Consider the following 22,013-nt stretch of genomic DNA (forward strand, 5'->3'; position numbering starts at 1 on the left):
TCTGGTCTAAGAACAAGAGCCCGTGCTGGCATAAGACCATCTCAATCGAAAACAACAATAACAATAACAACAGCAGCTCTTCTAGAAGGACATTCCAAAAGCAAATCATTGTTCTCTAGTCTTGGGTAGTGTCTAGGCTCTGTACCATGGTCTTCCACTGTCTTGGGTTACAGTTCTCTTGCTTGAGGGTACACTCGGACACAACATTCTATCTTATTTTTCTTCCTCTTGTTTTGTTAATTTTTTTATAGTTTGTATACTTATTTTAATGTTGTTACTGTCCTTAAAATATTTCAATTTTCCCTCTTTCCTTTCCTCACTGGGCTATTTTCCCTGTTGGAGCTCCTGGGTTTATAGCATCCCAGTTTTCCAACTAGGGATGTAGTTTAGCAAATAATAATAATAAAAACAACAACAACAACAACAACGCCATTTCCACAGGACTCTGCAGAGCTGTAATCCGAGCGAAGGCCAACGGAAGTCCTCCAGATGAGGATTTACGAGAAAGGGGACACACCGAACATCAGAGGAAAGATAAAAACTAAAAAGAAAAAAAAACCGATAGATCTTTTGTTTAAACCTCAAGTACTATTTCCTGAGTTCCTGGGATAGCTATCAAAAGGCTTGACTAACGTATTGTCTCCGTTCCAAAAGGGGCTGGATGAATAGCGTAATATGTCTTTCAAAATTCGGCTGGAGGTATCGGGCCGGGCGCTGTCACACAGCCATCAGCATCATCAGTTGTCAGCGGTGAGGAGAGCGGCGATCGTCAAAGGCCCCGTCTCTATTCTTGTTAGGCAGGGAGAGAGGAGGGGGAAGGGGGTGGTATCTTTGGACTTTTCCGTGGACCATAAGGCTGTTTGGATGGCCAAGGAAGATTAAAGGAACCACCCTATTAGTTTACTCCCCACCCTACCCCGCCAACATTCTCTCTCTCTCTCTCTCTCTCTCTCTCTCTCTCTCTCTCTCTCTCTCTCTCTCTCTCTCTAGGCTGTAGGCTAACTGCTTAATGAAATATTTCCTTGATTGTTTCAAGAGATTTAGCAACACTGACAATACAGGAAAAATTTATATTGAAAGATTTTAGAAAAATACAGAAATTATACGGATGATAGAAATTGAATATTCAATGCAGGTGACAATAACTTTTTATTGAAGCGAAGCATTTTAGCAACATCCGACCACTGATAATGCAAAAATTAGATATTTATTTGGTGTAAGGTGTATAAATCCAAACAAATTCAATCGGAAATTAGTGAGAACAGTTATTTAAGACAAACATAATTGTGAAATATACTGGATTCTCTGTCTTTATACACACACACACACACACACACACACACACACACATATATATATATATATATATATATATATATATTATACATACATAATTTTTCTTTTATCTTTTCACTGTATTCAACATTGTTAAACGGCTATAGATTATGACCACTGAAATTTATGCACATATACACACAAATGTGTGTGTGTATATATGTATGTATATATATATATATATATATATATATATATATATATATATATATATATATATATATATATATACACGTGTGTGTGTATGTGTTTTGTAGGGACACTGCTATGTTTTTAAAATTCACAAGCTTTCAAATTCAACTTTGTTAGCCATAAGGCGTAAGTCGTATAAAAATGTAGGTATTTTATGTAATACATATATATATATATATATATATATATATATATATATATATATATATATATATATATATATATATATATATATATATACATACATACATACATACATATTCCTTTTTTAATGTCTACGTTAAAAAATCTTCAAAATTCCCACTCATCAGACATCAGCATGTATTTATTTGCAGTCTTGATTTTAAGATCGATTTCCTCGTTAACAATCCTAAAGAAACTCTTCATCTTCCTTCACTTCATATTTTTGCATATCTTGAAATTCTATCATTCCTGAATATTTCGTAATTTTTATTAATTGAAGTTTTTCTAACGACGAAAGGACAGTAAAGCATAATTTTCAGGCACTCTGTTCTATCTTATTACTCTTCCTTTTTTTTTTTTTTTCTTAAGGTTAAGAGTTTATATATGAAAGATCTTATTTAATGTTTGCTACTGTTCTTGGAGTATTTTATTTCAATTGTTCATTATTCCTCTTGTAGCTTATTTATTTCCATGTTTCCATTCCTCACTAGGCTATTTTTTTCCTGTTGGAGCCCTTGGGCTTATAGCATCTTGATTTTCCAGCTAGGGTTACAACAACAACAACAACAACAACAACAGTAATAATAATAATAATAATAATAATAATAATAATAATAATAATAATGATAATAATAATGATAATAATAATAATAACAGTATTATATAAGATTGCTGTATTATAATTTTTACAATCGTTTTTTCCAGACAGTTTTAACACCAGATTATGGTGTAATACAAGAAAATACTCATCCACGCAGGAGATTGCACGAGGATGAATTTTCTTCAAAGAGGAAGTATTTATCAATATGGGTATTGTATAACAGAACATGAAACATTTCTTACGAATATCAAACGTTTAATTGATCTGCTACTTACGAAATCGGTTAATTTCGATTTCTTTACTGAAAAGGAAAATGACATAGAATTCCAAAAATTTAAAAAAAAAAATTCCGAATTGTTTTCCACCGTGACGAACCAACACCTGGCGTTATAGATTCCCTAATAATCTCTTGAGATTAATTGTCTATGTCATATCACATGGAGCCTCAGAGATCAATAAAACCCGCGCCACGTGTTTTGGAAAAGAATAGTGGAGAAATATCGAGACGCCCTCTTTTGATTCGAATGAATTCTGACATTTGCTGAGAAAGAAATTACGATCTATAAAGAATCTCATGATTTCCCAATCGAGTAAGATGAAGGTCCCCCCCCCCCCACCGCCTTGTTTATTAATATCTCTTTTGTGCACGTGGATGCAAAGATGGATGTCTAGAATTGGGAAGGTTATTAGTTTGGCGAGTAAAATGTGCTCTTCATTCGAAATATAAATAGGGCTAAAATTTATGCGATTTAAATATTTTTTCCTTTCAATTTGCATATTATTATTATTATTATTATTATTATTATTATTATTATTAACTAAGCTACAGTCTTAGTTGGAAAAACAGGATGCTATGAACCTTAGGGTTCCAACGAAAAAATAATCCAGTGAGGAAAGGATATAAACTACAATAGAAGTAATGAACAATTAGAATAAACACTTTAGGAAAAGGAACAATGTTAGAATAGGTTACTTAGGTGTTCAGTGAAGTAAATTATTTTTTTTTCAACTGATTAACGCATTTTTATAATCCGAAACTTATCTGAGAAAACACCAACACGTGACTCATATGTGTAATAATAGAGTGTAAGGTCATATCTATATTTTTGTAATAGAATAGTTATGCAAATAGTTTGAATCATCAATTAGCTATTGTATTTTTATAATTTATAGTAAAAAAGTAAATAATTTAAATTATCAATTAGCTACTGTATTTTTGTAATGTATAGTAAAAATGTAAATAATTTGAATTATCAATTAGCTATTGTATTTTTATAATGTATAGTAAAAAAAAGTAAATAATTTGAATTATCAATTAGCTATTGTATTTTTATAATGTATAGTAAAAAAGTAAATAATTTGAATTATCAATTAGCTATTGTATTATTATAATGTATAGTAAAAAAGTAATCACTAAGATAAAAACTCTGAAACTTTTTTTTTTGGGGGGGGGGAGGAAGGGGGGCGGAGTCCCCACAAGTCACGTGACAATAGGAGAGAGAACTTATTCTTTTTTTCCATATATTTCGAATGGTTTCACCATGATGGTATGAGGATTACCTCTTTGAGGCATTCCAGAGTTTGACAAACAACAATAAGCGTAGCAGTTTCTAGTTCACTGCAGAACAAAGGCCTCGAACATGTCAATAATCATGAATGGGGTTTGGCCTGTTTCATCCCCACGTTAGCTGGTGTGGATTGGTGATAATAGGAGACTTTAGTCTGGTCGCTCACAGCAAACTAACCTAGTATATGTGGCCCTGACTACAATAGTACAGCTTTGCTGATCATGGCGATACCCAAACCCCTTGACTGCTGAAGAGACCTACAGGATTTTTGATAAGGCACCCATCCATTCCTCGAAGTCCAAACTCAAACTCTTGGTTCCTCATATTGTCTCTAGAGCACGTTACAACTCCGCGATGAGGTCAGAGAGATAGAAGTTTTTTTTTGGGGGGGAGGGGGGTCTCTGAAGACAAGATTTCACAGAAGGGGGTCATCGACAAAGACTCGTGACCATTACAAGACAAGAATTTTTAATCTCATTTGACTTTTTCTTACTCTCCAGATGGGAAAGTGTGATATTTTTTATAGAAATCATATCAATGTTTGACAACTCCCTATTGCATATTCAAAAAGAGATGAAAATTTAATCACCCTATTTGCTCACCTGAATTTACTACGTTTTCTCTTCTTTTTACGAAAGTATTTAACATAAGTGGTTAGATATATAACAAAAGTCTACGGTCATAAACAGATATGTTACAGACAACCAATGTAGAAAAGTGGGTTTGCATCTGGAAATAAATGAAATTGTAATATCCAAGAGAAAAAGAACTATCCCTTTTAACTTTTGTTAATAAAGCGTTTTAAGGATTGTTTTTTACATCAATTGTTATGTTTTTTTTTACTAATTTATTGTTCGTCACTGAAAAACTGAAAGAATTTAGTTTAAGACGCTGCTTTTTATTAAAACATATTAGATAATAAGCACATTTAAATGGGATCAGAAGTCGGTTTATTTTTCTTTAATTGGTACAGTACATAAATGTACCTAAGTTTCCAGGTATCAATGGATGCATAGTCATGTTTGTGTAACTGTCCATCCTTACCGACATTACTTTACACACACACACACACAAATATATATATATATATATATATATATATATATATATATATATATATATATATATATAATATATAATATATAATATATATAAATATATATAATATATATAAATATATATAATATATATAAATATATATAATATATATAAATATATATAATATATATAAATATATATAATATATATATAATATATATATTATATACATATATAATATATATATATATGTATATAATATATATATTATATACATATATAATATATATATTATATACATATATAATATATATATTATATACATATATAATATATATATATATATATATATATATATATATATATATATATATATAGAAGGTCAAACTCCAGACATGAATAAGGATATGTCTGAGGCCCTCCTTCTGCAGTGGATTAGAAACGGCTGTATATGTTGTTATTGATATATATATATATATATATATATATATATATATATATATATATATATATATATATATATTGTGTGTGTGTAAACCTATATGTACAATATTATTACTTTTAGAACTGAATATAAATGCAGACAGAATGGGAGGGGGAGAAATGTGGTTCACATTACATATCATATAATCTGGTTCCGCCCCTCTGGAGACTCCTTCCATGGAGGGAGGAACAGAGGGGGGCGATGAAAAGGGTGTCTGGGTTGGGGGGGAGGGGATGTCACACCGTATGTATTTATGTGTGTGTGTGTGAGCAAGAGGCCGTGTTCAGACGCAACAGACTGGATCTGTTGCTGTTTAAGAGCTACAATCAGCATAGGCATCTGTCAGCTTGAAACCAATTGTCAAGAGGTGTCAGTGGCTCATGTCTCTTCCCCTCTTGCATGATTGTCAAGGCGAGGCGTTGACTAAGCGGAACTTTTGCTGAGATGGTTTAATTTACGCAAATATTTTTGCTCTGAGCTACGTTGCCAATCTTGAGAGTAAATAGAAAACATGCGCCATTCTTATAAAAGAAGATTTATACTGTCTGCTGGAATACGAGATAATGGCCGAATTTGCTGATTTATGGGGTTACGTAATTTGCAAAAAAAGGTATTTTTAACTAAATCTTTAGTAATAACGTCCATTTATAAGATAGCTCCTCTGTCCAAATCTTGAGCTCTTAAGCTATTTACTTTTCCTGAAAATGAAAGATCCCTCTCCTCCCTTAAAATGTAAAAAAAATAGTGGCAAAAAAAATCCCCAAATAAATTGCAACATTAGTATCTATTTAATACCTTCGGCGCGTAACTTGAATTTTTCCTAGCTACCTCTAAACGAAAACTGCTATGATTCAAGCAAATAATTTATGGGATTTCATGATTTCTTCTGCAATACACAATGGCAAATGTAAAGTAAAGCAAATTTATTCTAAAAAGCAAAGTTACTGTCTCAGTAATTTATGAAATAAACGTCTTTAATAACTGAAAATAGAAATGAGATACAGGTAACGTGCAAACATAGATGTAGAAAATATATCGTACTTTCAGATCCGGCAACCGTTAATTTTTGTATCATCTTGAAATATTACGTACCAGGTACCATATTGCGTGTTTGTGCGTCTACCGCTCAAACCGGACACCTTAGGTCTGTTGCAAATATCAGAAGCGGTTGGTCTTAACAAAGCTCCGTAATATCAGTGGTTAAGGCAGGACTTAAGGGGTATGGGGATCAAACATTCGCGTCTATGGTTTACCGAGTAGAGAAATAGGCTCATATATATATATATATATATATATATATATATATATATATATATATATATATATATATATATTTATTTATTTCTATCTTAGACTCGAACTGACAACCACGTCCCTCAAGCTACTGAAATAATAACCTTTTAATAGAGAAATTGTCTCTTGTATCACATATCATTTTCTCATTGGTTATTACCAGTTAATGAAGTTGGTTTGAGATATTGGAAATTTGAATAAGAAATGCATATATAGAATTAGATAATAAGGGAACATACGTTAAAGAGATAAAAGATAGTAGATATAGCAAATTAAACAATAAATGCGAGAAACAGAAAAAATGTGTAGTTGAGTTTTTCAACTGGTAAAAAACGAACACATTCGTGTTGTTACCAGAATGGCGTAGGTCAACTGAGTTGGCATCGTAGCGACGTAGGGGTTGGGATAGCGCTGTCATTGCACCTCATGTGGTGTACTGTAGGCATTAGATTAGGGTCTATACAGCGTCCCTTTTAGGCCCCTAACTTTTTTTTTTTTTTTTTTTTTTTTTTTTTTTTTTTTTTTGCCTTCTGTTACACCTCTTTTCCCGCTTTCTTTTTGTATTTTGTAACTTGTAACTCATAGTGCAATTATAGGGGCACTCAGTAGGGTGCAGACCTCCGCCGCGGCTGCTTATTTCTCGACCTTTTGCTCGACCGTGACCTTGACTTCTGACCTTAAAATGTATTAATTGGCATGTTTTTTTCATACACAAGTATGAAATAAGTTTGAAGTCTATGTGACAAAAATGTCCAAGCTTATGGCTGATTACGTGAATTTGACATTTTGCTTGACCTTCGACCTTGACCTTCGACCTTGACCTCCCAAATTTAATCATTACCGGCTTTTTATATAACAGTTAATACCTGCAATTAAAACGGTGGCCAGGAAGCTGTTCACAAACAAACAAACACACAAACGGGCGAAAACATAACCTCCTTTCAACTTCGTTGGCAGAGATAACTACCAACTACTGCACCTGGTCTCCGAATGGCTTCCCAGGTCCCAGCGCCGGGCCATATGATCCATACTCAGGAATCAAATCAAATCCAACTAAATATGATCGAGATACCACAGCCGTCACAAAAATAAGTCGATATTTAGTCATATAAAAAAAATTATACTTAAGTTAGCAATTGAATTGCAGCATTTTTAGCAATAAGAAAATTCTATCCACAAGGTTTTCTATTTCTCTATTAAAAGACTACTTGGAATAAAGTCACTCATCCGTTTCAATTGGTCCCTTGCCACCCAGCTGCCCAACTTCTGTAGTTTTTACCTAGCTCTAATTTTCACACCTCAATCAAGAACAAATATTTTGAGTGAACCCAATAAGAGAAATAGCACCCTAGGAGTCTTGTTGAATTGGTCCTTAACGATAATGTTTTTTTGTTGACCAGGCGGACATGAGTCTTTTTATAGTTTATATATGACATATTGGTTTTAATGTTGTTAATAGTTTATATAGGACATGTCTGTTTTGACGTTGTTGCCTTTTTTAGAATGATTTATTGTTAATTTGTTCTCTTCATTTATTTATTGCCTTATTTCCTTTCCTCACTGGGCTATTTTTCCCTATTGGGGCCCCTGGGCTTATAGCATCTTGCTTTTCCAACTAGGGTTGTAGCTTGGATAGTAATAATAATAATAATAATAATAATAATAATGTTAAAAGGTAAAATGTGCTTTCACATACGCTAAGAAACCCCGAACAAACAAAGTATAACACCAACTAGTTCCCAAAGAAGCAAAGAGAGCCATTTAACGTGCCCTCCCATTTCTCTGTTATGATACCCAGAATATCCGTCAGCTGTGTATCCTGAAATTCATGCCAGCATCGCTATAACCTGTCGCCAATGCTTCATTAAATACAGAATATAAGAATCATTTGTTCCTTGGATCTTGACAAAATGTAGGAAGTTTTAAACCTATAGGCATTACTTAAGTGTCTTTTCTGCCCATTTGGTAACGTCCCTGACTTGCGATCGCCAGACTGGGATTCGAATCCCGCTCAAACTCGTTAGTTCCTTTGATCTCTTCTCTAGTCTTGGGTAGTGCCATAGCCTCTGTACCATGGTCTTACACTGCCTTGGGTTAGAGTTCTCTTGCTTGAGGGTACACTCGGGCACACTTTTCTATCTAGTTCCTCTTCCTCTTGTTCTCTTAAAGTTTTTATTGTTTAAATAGGAAATATTTATTTGAATATTGTTACTATTCCTAAAATATTTTATTTTTCCTTATTTCCTTATTTCCTTTCCTCACTGGGCTATTTTCCCTGTTGGGGCCCCTGGGCTTATAGCATCCTGCTTTTCCAACTAGGGTTGTAGCTTAGCATTTAATAATAATAATAATAATAATAACTTCACCATCCCTGTGAGCTAAGGATTGGGGGTTTGGGGAGCTTATAGGTCTATCTGCTGAATCATCAGCAGCCATTGCCTGGCCTTCCTTGATCCTACAGGATGCCTGAAAACCTTAAATCAATCAAATCCTTGATCCTAGCATGGGTGGAGAGAGAGCTTGGGTGCTGATCATTTATATAGGGCCAGTCTCTAGGGCGTTGTCCTGCTTAATAGGGCAGTGTCAGTTTCCCTTGCCTCTGCAATTCTTGAGCGGCATTTAAAACCTGTAAACCTTCAACCTCTAATAACTTTTGCTTTATGGTGAAATTGCTGAGTTTTCTCCTCAGTAGCACTTGCGTGCTGAGTGGTCTCACAGGCCCCAACGCCGAGTGATGTGACCGTAATTCATGAACACAATCCAATCCAGATATGCCAGTGCAGATGTTCCACCGTCTTCAACATGAGATATTGGTGTGCAAGAAGGAAGAGCAATGCAATTATCAAGAAAATACAATAGTTAGTTTTTTTTTTTTTTTTTTTTTTTTTTTTTTTTTTTTTGTCAAATGCCGTGGAAATTTCAGAAGTGTTAACAAATAAATCTTGGAAGTTACAGAAATTTTGAAGTAAGATGTATACATTTTTTAAAGTTATGAACTCCAGTGAATTAGAATAATAGTAGTCATTAACAGTAATGAAATGATGACGAGTCCAAAAATAAGGTTAATATGCGAGTGAAAATACAGGATGAAATGCATGAGTTACTTATTATTATTATTATTATTATTATTATTATTATTATTATTATTATTATTATTATTATTATTATTATCAACAACGTATTATGTGTGCGGTTTATCTTTTCTTCAACTTTTATAAAGTCTACTGTAGCATCGATTCAAGTCTGAACTCACCTATGACTACCTCACAAAGGTTATAGAATTCCTATAATGGTTTAACTCCAATAAGTCACGCGATAGAAAGATGAATAAGTATAAAATTGGATCTAAAAAACACCATTACACCCCTTTCGTCACAATACCAACCCTGACTGAAAGTTAAAAGCCACAGTAACTTGTACATTAATCCTTAAATTCCAGGCACAGTATGTCCTTAACTCACAAACTTAAGAGGTTCCAAGAAGTTGTTTGTACATTAATCCTTAACCATCACGAACTTACTACTAGGTTCCAGGCACAGAGTGTCCTCAACTCACGAACTTACTACTAGGTTCCAGGCACAGAGTGTCCTCAACTCACGAACTTACTACTAGGTTCCAGGCACAGAGTGTCCTCAACTCACGAACTTACTACTAGGTTCCAGGCACAGTGTCCTCAACTCACGAACTTACTACTAGGTTCCAGGCACAGAGTGTCCTCAACTCACAAACTTAAGAGGTTCCAAGAAGTTGTTTGTACATTAATCCTTAACCATCACGAACTTACTACTAGGTTCCAGGCACAGAGTGTCCTCAACTCACGAACTTAATACTAGGTTCCAGGCACAGAGTGTCCTCAACTCACGAACTTACTACTAGGTTCCAGGCACAGAGTGTCCTCAACTCACAAACTTAAGAGGTTCCAAGAAGTTGTTTGTACATTAATCCTTAACCATCACGAACTTACTACTAGGTTCCAGGCACAGAGTGTCCTCAACTCACGAACTTAATACTAGGTTCCAGGCACAGAGTGTCCTCAACTCACGAACTTACTACTAGGTTCCAGGCACAGAGTGTCCTCAACTCACGAACTTAATACTAGGTTCCAGGCACAGAGTGTCCTCAACTCACGAACTTACTACTAGGTTCCAGGCACAGAGTGTCCTCAACTCACGAACTTACTACTAGGTTCCAGGCACAGAGTGTCCTCAACTCACGAACTTACTACTAGGTTCCAGGCACAGAGTGTCCTCAACTCACAAACTTAAGAGGTTCCAAGAAGTTGTTTGTACATTAATCCTTAACCATCACGAACTTACTACTAGGTTCCAGGCACAGAGTGTCCTCAACTCACGAACTTAATACTAGGTTCCAGGCACAGAGTGTCCTCAACTCACGAACTTACTACTAGGTTCCAGGCACAGAGTGTCCTCAACTCACGAACTTACTACTAGGTTCCAGGCACAGAGTGTCCTCAACTCACGAACTTAATACTAGGTTCCAGGCACAGAGTGTCCTCAACTCACGAACTTACTACTAGGTTCCAGGCACAGTGTCCTCAACTCACGAACTTACTACTAGGTTCCAGGCACAGAGTGTCCTCAACTCACAAACTTAAGAGGTTCCAAGAAGTTGTTTGTACATTAATCCTTAACCATCACGAACTTACTACTAGGTTCCAGGCACAGAGTGTCCTCAACTCACGAACTTAATACTAGGTTCCAGGCACAGAGTGTCCTCAACTCACGAACTTACTACTAGGTTCCAGGCACAGAGTGTCCTCAACTCACGAACTTACTACTAGGTTCCAGGCACAGAGTGTCCTCAACTCACAAACTTAAGAGGTTCCAAGAAGTTGTTTGTACATTAATCCTTAACCATCACGAACTTACTACTAGGTTCCAGGCACAGAGTGTCCTCAACTCACGAACTTAATACTAGGTTCCAGGCACAGAGTGTCCTCAACTCACGAACTTACTACTAGGTTCCAGGCACAGAGTGTCCTCAACTCACGAACTTACTACTAGGTTCCAGGCACAGAGTGTCCTCAACTCACGAACTTAATACTAGGTTCCAGGCACAGAGTGTCCTCAACTCACGAACTTACTACTAGGTTCCAGGCACAGTGTCCTCAACTCACGAACTTACTACTAGGTTCCAGGCACAGAGTGTCCTCAACTCACAAACTTAAGAGGTTCCAAGAAGTTGTTTGTACATTAATCCTTAACCATCACGAACTTACTACTAGGTTCCAGGCACAGAGTGTCCTCAACTCACGAACTTAATACTAGGTTCCAGGCACAGAGTGTCCTCAACTCACGAACTTACTACTAGGTTCCAGGCACAGTGTCCTCAACTCACGAACTTACTACTAGGTTCCAGGCACAGAGTGTCCTCAACTCACAAACTTAAGAGGTTCCAAGAAGTTGTTTGTACATTAATCCTTAACCATCACGAACTTACTACTAGGTTCCAGGCACAGAGTGTCCTCAACTCACGAACTTAATACTAGGTTCCAGGCACAGAGTGTCCTCAACTCACGAACTTACTACTAGGTTCCAGGCACAGAGTGTCCTCAACTCACGAACTTACTACTAGGTTCCAGGCACAGAGTGTCCTCAACTCACGAACTTAATACTAGGTTCCAGGCACAGAGTGTCCTCAACTCACGAACTTACTACTAGGTTCCAGGCACAGTGTCCTCAACTCACGAACTTACTACTAGGTTCCAGGCACAGAGTGTCCTCAACTCACAAACTTAAGAGGTTCCAAGAAGTTGTTTGTACATTAATCCTTAACCATCACGAACTTACTACTAGGTTCCAGGCACAGAGTGTCCTCAACTCACGAACTTAATACTAGGTTCCAGGCACAGAGTGTCCTCAACTCACGAACTTACTACTAGGTTCCAGGCACAGTGTCCTCAACTCACGAACTTACTACTAGGTTCCAGGCACAGAGTGTCCTCAACTCACAAACTTAATGGGTTCCAAGAATTTGTTTGTAAGTTAAATTTTGTTATCCTTTAGAAGGCCATGGGGTAGGCCTAACTTGAAACCTATGCCTATAGTTTCCAGCGACAAAAGCCAACAAAAAGTCGGGTTTCATATGAAATAGATTCAGGTTATTACAAGTGTCATTTTGCTTACTGTAATAAATTATATGATATTGTTTTATTACAGTAATTTTTTTTTTTATCTCATCTTTGTTTTACTTTCAGTTGGATTTGTTTGTATCTCAGAATGTTTGTAAGTCGAGTTTTTATAAGTTGAATGTTTGTAAGTCGAGTGTTTGTAAGTTGAATATTTGTAAATCGAATGTTTGTAAGTTGAAGGTTTGTAAATCGAATGTTTGTAAGTTGAATGTTTGTAAATTGGATGTTTATAAAGTGATGACCTTCTGTTAAGAATGACCCATTTATATTTATTTAATGTTTAGATTAAAATATCCCTGCTGTCACCGAATGAAACAGACATATGCGATACCCCATTTAAAGAATGTTTTAATCAAGGTACATTATATTTAAAGGACCTTTTACTTAACGGTCACTTCATCTTTCGGCCGCGATTAGTTTAGTCTTTTCTTACGGTCTATCTATTGCAATAACCGATAGATTTTAGAAAGATGAAATAAATTATTAGCTAACAGACTGTATTACTAAGCTCTTTCTGGGGTTCTTCATGCGGCGCTTTATTAAACAATCATCGAGTTTATATACAGCGCCTTGCGAGTAATAACGTTTATACTATAGTCCATTTCTTTTAGCGATGCATATTTGCACCGACTCGCGGCAGTGCCCTTTTAGCTCGGAAAAGTTTCCTGTTCGCTGATTGGTTAGAATTATCTTGTCCAACCAATCAGCAATCCGGAAACTTTTCCGAGCTAAAAGGGCACCGCTGCGAGTCGGTGCAAATATGCATCCTAAAAGAAATGGACTATATATTGATAACTTTCAATCCCACCCCAGCGTTAATAAATTATTTTATCAAGGTCTCAAGCCTCTTATGAGTTGCTTTATGTAACTATAAGTTTGTCAAAGAAATTTTCGCATTGTAGAATAGATATTCTTAACATTGAAATATCATTATACATATGGATCAACTTCCGCACGTAATTGATAAAAGAAAACTATGATTACAGGACGTAGATTACGTTTTATGGGATTCAATAGGTTAAATAGACTAAACTTAACACATATCCTGGGTTTCTAATTCATAAACATTTATGAATCACAAAGAGGGACTAAGCTGGTCGAGATGGGATTGCGGTTTTCTTTTGAGTGCAAAGCTAACGATTCCAGAATCAGTGAGGTTCAGTGAAAGGGTTCAGGCATCAATAAAACTTAACGAGTACATTCACGTAAAGAAATAGTTTGCAGTCTACAATAGAGTTCGTGTTATGAGATCTATTTAGTCTAGACTCTTGCATGTTGCTAGCCATTTATGTGCTTCTGCCTCCGACAAAATTCACTCGTTTTTTATACGCCTGTTCTCTAATTATGATATTACAAAAGGAATTTCCCAGTCCAGCAGTGGTATATATCGTGGAATTGTTAGGAATTATTAGGTTCCGCTCCACTTTCCCTTAAAAGGGTAGTGCTGTGAGTGCACCTCATGTCAAACACTAGGTATTGCTACAAAGGTCTGTACCACCTCTTTGGGACATAGCAACGCCCACTTTTTAGCCTTTATTCGACCTCAGCCCCACTAACTTTCTTTCATCTGACTATTCAACTTTTTTTTACTTCTAGTCCAATTGTAGTCCTTAAATCCACTTGTATTGCAATCTACTAGCGAAATCAGAAGTCTAGGATATATTGGTAATCAAATTATAAAAATAACACGAATGCTGTTCTACATTTTTCCAATGTTAATGTTTGGCACCCAAGCCTGTTTCTTTTTAATTACGCCATAACAAATTCTAAAATCTAGATTCTAATTTTCAAGTAGCAATAATGAAACAGCACTGTCGGATGTAAAGTAATATACGTACAAGTAACCGTCGCCATTGACCGCCTTTCAGATAATCCGAAAATTTCTTTCTCCAGTTATTATTGGAGTACAATGCCTCGGAAGATGTTCAAAAGTGGCAATGGAGCTACAGTAGGCCTATATATTTGACACTTTCACCTATAAAAGGAGAGAAGCTCTCTCTCTCTCTCTCTCTCTCTCTCTCTCTCTCTCTCTCTCTCTCTCTCTGACTGCTTTTCATTTATTTATGGCTTTTAATGAGGTTATGGTGGCGTTTCCGAGCCCTACTGGTTTACTCATGATTTAAATCATAGAAAAATAAGACTAGTTTATATTCCGGGCTACAAAACTATAAATCAATAAGCAATCAACTGAAATCGTGTCTTTCAGAAACATATAGTAGTTTCGTATATGAAACTATAAAACAATTAAATTTAGTTGGAGGGACTTGCTTGCCTGTTGTTCAGCGTGAAATAACAATAAGCATAATTCTACAAAGAAAGGCAAGGAAGTTAGGAACAGCTCTATTGTAAGAGCCACACTGGTCCTCTTCTCAAAAACAAAATATTTCTTGGAATTTCCGTAATTTTTCTGGGAAAACTATGAAAATATTACAAATTCTCTCTTATCTTCCAAGTTCGACCAGTATTATGTCATCAAGTTAGGAAATGTGTGAATTATTCAATATATTACTGCTTATAACGGATAGCATTCGTGATTTATTATAGCTACGCAGGGTAGTGAGGCCCTAGGAGGCCAACCCCAAGAAAGCCGACGAAACACCGAAAACAGGAAATGTAAATCTTGACCGTCTTTGAGACAAGCCGACCCTCAACCGCTAATCCCCTCTCATCCACCATTATTCCTGTTTGGGTTTGGGTTGTAGCATTTGAAGCATATTCCTCTCTCTCTCTCTCTCTCTCTCTCTCTCTCTCTCCTCACCACGTTTAACAAGGGTTCTTTTCTCGTATTCAAAACCAATCACTTTTTTTTAATTATGCTGCGTGGATTTTATCTCTCTCTCTCTCTCTCTCTCTCTCTCTCTCTCTCTCCTCACCACGTTTAACAAGGGGTTCTTTTCTCGTATTCAAAACCAATCACTTTTTTAATTATGCTGCGTGGATTTTATCTCTCTCTCTCTCTCTCTCTCTCTCTCTCTCCTCACCACGTTTTACGAAGGGGTTCTTTTCTCGTATTCAAAACTAATCACTTTTGTTTTTAATTATGCTGCGGGATTATCTCTCTCTCTCTCTCTCTCTCTCTCTCTCTCTCTCACAACATTTTACTAAGAGGTTCTTTTCTCGTATACAAAACCAATCACTTTTGTTTCTAATTACACCATGGGATTATCTCTCTCTCTCTCTCTCTCTCTCTCTCTCTCTCTCTCTCTCAAACACAAATAAATTTATGCTGATCAGTGAATATATTTTATTCAGCAACTTTTGAAGATTTCAGTTTTTTCTAAATAATTATATACTTATATACCCATTGAAAGATGACTTCTAATGCATAGTATAGATTCTCATATATTAAAAGAAACTTATAATATTGAAAAAAAATAGTTAAATAATTAGTGATATGATTATTAAAAACAGCGAGAGATAAAAATGCAAAAACAGTGAAACAAAATTCAATTTGATTTGACCTATGGAATGTCAAATTTTCAGCATTTATCTTGTTTTATTAAGTAATGGTAGACGTGGATCTTATCAATTCTTCTCTGAAATTACTGTAATATAGCGAGATTACTCTATACCGCGCAATGTACAGATATTCTCTTCATGGCCCCATTTTGTTCCATCCCTGTTCTTTTGTGGTCAACCTGAACTATTTTATCACGAAATCTTTTCGTTTCTTAAGCATCGGCATATCTCCCCTATATGATAAAAAGCAAGTGGCGCTGGCTTTATATATATATATATATATATATATATACTGTATATATATATATATATATATATAGATAATATTTATATACAGTATATATATATATATATATATATATATATATATATATATATATATATATATATATATATATATATATATATATATATATATATATACATACAGGGTGTCCCAAAATAATCAATACAGTCTTTGGATTGTCACAACTTGTTCAATTTATTGATATTAACGTGGGAAACAGATTCACAGGAGAGAAACAATGCACACACACATATACAGTATATATATATATATATATATATATATATATATATATATATATATATATATATATATTTCCGGTAGCGGTCTGCAACATTGCCAGACTACTCGGTCTCTCCCTGTCCTTTGGGTAGGAAGGAGAAAAAAGTAGTCATACCCTGGTAAGAGGGAGTTCCCCCTTGATGTACACTCTGAAACCACAATCTCCCACAAATTGCTGAAACTGTCGTGATGTAGTTAGGAAAGGGGGAGGGGATGGGAATGGTTGAATCTGTGTCTGCATATCTATGTAATTATTTAGCCGTCACTTTTGATAGGTCGCGTATACTAGAAAATAAACGAATATATATATATATATTATATATATATATTGACAGTTTCACTGATGAATAATTTTCACGACAGTTCAACAGCAGAGAGAACGTGTTATTTTCTTTATTGATCAGAATCCTTACATTCTCTCAATTATTTACATGCTAAACATTTTCCTTAGTAACTAAATGGCAAAATTTTCAATGAAATCTCTCTTGCCACCATGTCTAAGATTCCCGTTTTCGTTCCCCATTCTCGTACCTTTTATTGTCCTTCTCATATTTTGCGCAAAGGTCCAAAAAGCAGAATAGTTCTCTCCAGATTTATGTCTTCTGGCCCGTAGGGCAGACTTCTGTCTTATCTCCCGTAGTTCTGTGAGCTGTTTTGAAAATCCATATGTTTATTGTGTTTTCGAATTCTGTGGCGGTCATATTCCTTGCTTGTTATTTGGTTTTAGTTCAAGATAGCCAGCCAGATAGTTATACTGGATGCACGTGGCAATTATTTTGTAAAAATTTAAATGAAGCTGTTTTAACAACTTCAGCCATTATTCCCAAAGTTATGTGATGATGTATATATATATATATATATATATAATATATATATATATATATATATATAAATAGTCATTAAATGCTAAAACACACGTGGCATCATTTATTTTAAGCCACACTTTCCTCGTCTTCCGAATTTTTTCTTGCCTTCACGTATAGTCTTTTTTTTAAGGAAAAGGCGGATATTTTTGCTTTGCTACTCCAGTTATTTCCGACAGCTGTTTCAGACAATAACTAATGGCTTTCGTGAGGAAATCTCCACAACGAAATTATTATCCCTATGTACTGTTACTATGTGAGGCCCTTTGCGTCAATAGCCGTAGGAGATGATGATGACTGTACTATGTAGTGGATGGTATAGTCTTGGAGGTTCTGAATGCAAAGTTTGGTTTAAGTCCAAACACTGACCAGGCTTATTATTGCAAGGGTTTCTTACCTTGATAGTCACCCATCCAAGCATCTACCAGACATATTGTTGCTCAATTTCCCTGATTGAATGACCAGTGATATCGCAAATATTGCAATTTATGCGTCAACGGCTCTGAAGAACCAACGTCAGTCCCGTTGCAAGATTGGAACCATAAGCTTCGTCAAGAGGGAAAGCTCCTGAGCCCTTGTGAATAATCATTCATGTATTTCAAAATCATTCTTTAAATTTACCATTTTAAAGAATCTTATATATACATATGGATTAATTACCGAGTATTCGAATATTTTTGTATTTTAAATTTTCACCACTATAACCTTTATATTGAAGTGTAATTCCATTGTTAAACCAATGAAGCCCTGACGAAGAGTTAAGTAAAAACGTGATTCGAAACACGTGTCGGGACCAAATATTAAATTGAAAAGCGTAAATTCAGTTTTCGTATTATCTGAAACACATTTGGAGCTTAGTTTGTTATTTAGACGCCACTAAGGCATTATATATTAATTTTAAATGTAAAGTAACCATCCACTGTATATATATATATATATATATATATAATATGTATACACACCCACACATCCATGCATACATACACATTCCTTTACATATCCAGTGGCCTGATTGGTAATGTCTCTGCCTGGTGTTTGCCAGTCGGGGGTTCGAGTCCCGCTCAGTCTCGTTAGTGCCATTAGTGTCTGCAACCTTACTATCCTTGTGAGCTAAGGTTGGGGGGTTCTGGGGGAGCCTATATGTCTATCTGCTGAGTCATCAGCAGCCACTGCCTGGCCCTCCCTGGTCCTAGCTTGGGTGGAGAGGAGGCTTGGGCGCTGATCATATAATATATGGTCAGTCTCTAGGGCATTGTCCTGAATGCTGGGCAATACTGTCGCTTGCCTCTGCCATTCATGAGCAACCTTTAAACCATTAAACCATGCAAATATACTCCCAAGGTTTTCGTGGGGACATATTTATAAATGAAAATTGCGCACACTTCTCAACTATCCTTGCATACACTATAATTAAATGGTTTTGATTATTGCAAAATATGTTATTACTCCGATATCCCATAATCTTTACGATCAGATGAAGTATTATCTGTATCCACGCAACGACCTTGCTTTCTTTTTTGTTATTAATGTTTTTTTTAAAATGCTTTAATTGTTCATTGCTTCTTATATCGTTTATTTATTTCCTTGTTTCCTTTCCTCACTGGGCTATTTTTCCCTGTTGAAGTCCTTGGGCTTATAGCATCTTGCTTTTCCAACTAGAGTTGTAGATAGTAATCATCATCATCTCCTCTTACACCTATTAACGCTTAGGGCCTCGGTTGGATAATAATAATAATAATAATAATAATAATAATAATAATAATAATAATCAGAAAAAAGTAATTGCTATTAATCATCAATAAAGATGTAAATATAAACACCTATATCCTGATGAATTCCACGTAGTTCAAAGTTCATTTAATAGTAAAAAAAGAAAAAAAAAAGAAAACTCGATCGACTTGTACGTGGGGGTGGGGTAGAGGTGTGGTAGGCCAGGATGTCACCATTACTCCCTTATTATCCAATTGTGGCAATCACGGCGCCCTCCGCAGCCTCTGCTACAGCTGCTCCCTTAGGTTCCTGTAAACTCCTCGGACGCGTTCTGCTTCATCCCACGGAAGAGGACCTCTGTTCCTATCGTGGCAGGTTCCATAGAAGGACACGAATCACGAATCCTACGTGTTCTTGTGTTGGTAAAAATGTTCGTGTAAATTGGTACGATTTGCATTAAAGCTGCATCGGTCATTACTCTTAACCTGCATACCTTCATTATATTTAGAGAGAGAGAGAGAGAGAGAGAGAGAGAGAGAGAGAGAGAGAGAGAGTAGAGTAGAGTAGAAGGAAACCATTTTTTCGTGTCATTGTGTTGGTAAAAATATGTGAGAAAATTGGTACAATTTACTGTAAAGCTACATCCCTCATTGCTCTTAACCTGCATCCCTTTGGTATATTGAGAGAGAGAGAGAGAGAGAGAGAGAGAGAGAGAGCAATTTTTCTCGTCTTTGGGTTGGTGGAGATATGTGAATTACTTGGTACAATTTACAGTAAAGCTGCATCTCTCATTACTGTCAACCTGAGAGAGAGAGAGAGAGAGAGAGAGAGAGAGAGAGAGAGATTCTAGCCATTCCATCTCATTAGCCTGAAGAGATCCTAAGCAGATGAACATGATAATAACAATAGTTATAATGATATGATGATGGTAGTACTGAAATAGTAAGGTACGCCTACATTACTCTGTGGGTGAAGTGCTCTTAATATAAAGTTTTATTTTTCTAAATACCTAGACAGTTCGTTGAATCGTCAGAGTGTTGTGTTCTTGTTTGTTTCCTTTTCATGTGTTGGTCTATATGGCACTATTATACACATTTTATTATTATTTTAAGTCTTAGGGGTAGTATTTTATTTCATAAATGGGCCAAAATATCAATTTAGTCTTGTTTAGGGAGAATAAAGCCATTCAGAAAGTATTTTGTATAGTCTTAATGTGGAAAACTATAGGCAGCTGGTGACATTTCATTACTTTTTGCTTTATTACTTTACCAATTCTTTTTTTAGTAGGATATCAATCCGTTTTTAAAATCCTTATACATGCTCAATTAGATCTGTTTGATTGAACAGTTAGCAAAAAGACTCCGGTTTTTAATAGTCCTCTATGATCAATTGTAGTTTTATTTATTTATTTTTCTACACCACGTTTTATGCATAATATTTTCTTCCTTCTGCGTGGCCCTTGAAAATGAACACACGCAATGAAGCTTTTGCAAAAGCCTCAACAATACAACCTAATCTAATCTAACACCCGGATCCTTCGAAAACAATCTTATTTTAAAAACTCTCTGGACCAATTTCTATGTAAAAAGGATATTTTTCATCTTTCCGAGCTAAAGAGGTTTTCATATATGATTAATGACATACCTCTCCACAAAATGAAGTATTGTTACCTTGAGTTTGCTTTAGAATCTAGATCATCATAAGATGACATTTGAAGAATCTACTCACTAGTATTTAGAATGATTTCAAGTCTAATCAGATATGACTTGTTGTGCAAAACATTCCAGTTTTCCGCCTTTTCCCAAACAATCTATTTTTTATCATAAAATCACAAGGTGACATGTTGAAATTAGAGAATTTTTTTTAATATTTGTCAAAATGGAAACCAATAAAACAACTGTATATATATATATATATATATATATATATATATATATATATATATATATATATATATATATATATAACTAATAGATTTAGGATATTGTCGTGTCTTAGCCAAAAGAGGATTGTCAGTCAATTCAATGCATGTAGTTTAATTAGATCAACTTCAGCAACACTGATTATTCATTTAAATTTAGTTGAACAGGAATTCACAAAAATCGTGGTCTCTGAAGCTAGAACAGAAATAATAGACACACCAAAGACCTTATTGTTGTTTGAGGAAGCTGGCCTTTTGCCAGCATGATATCTTACACGCAAGGAATTGCAAAGAACTTAATTTCTGGTCAGGGGTTAAAGAAGACTCTTACACGTCAGTGTCCATGTTGTGTCAAGTTTTTTTTTTCTTTTTTTTTTTTTTTTCACTTGACATCATCATCATCATTTCAGCCTTCAAAAGTCCTTTGTTGGATGTAGGCCTTCCCCAGGTTTCTCCACAGACTTCTATCGCAAGCTATTCTGTGCCACTGTTGCTTATGTTGGTCTAAGACATCTCGCCAGCGGGTTTTTTGTCTTCCTCGGTTTCTTGTGTATCCTCGGGGTGTCCAGAAGGTTGTTCGGGATGTCCATCGGTTGTCTGTCATCCTGGCAATGTGACCTGCCCAGTTCCATTTGAGCTTGCTAATG

The 22,013-nt window shown here is 35.5% G+C and overlaps 1 long non-coding RNA gene across 2 annotated transcripts in view; it reads left to right on the forward strand.

The window, feature by feature from the left end:
• Positions 1 to 22,013, forward strand: part of LOC137632663 (uncharacterized) — a 290,790-nt gene that overhangs the window by 199,906 nt on the left and 68,871 nt on the right. The gene's annotated exons all lie outside the window — the stretch shown is intronic.

This window comes from Palaemon carinicauda, chromosome 41, assembly GCF_036898095.1.
Source record: "Palaemon carinicauda isolate YSFRI2023 chromosome 41, ASM3689809v2, whole genome shotgun sequence".
NCBI lineage: Eukaryota > Metazoa > Arthropoda > Malacostraca > Decapoda > Palaemonidae > Palaemon > Palaemon carinicauda.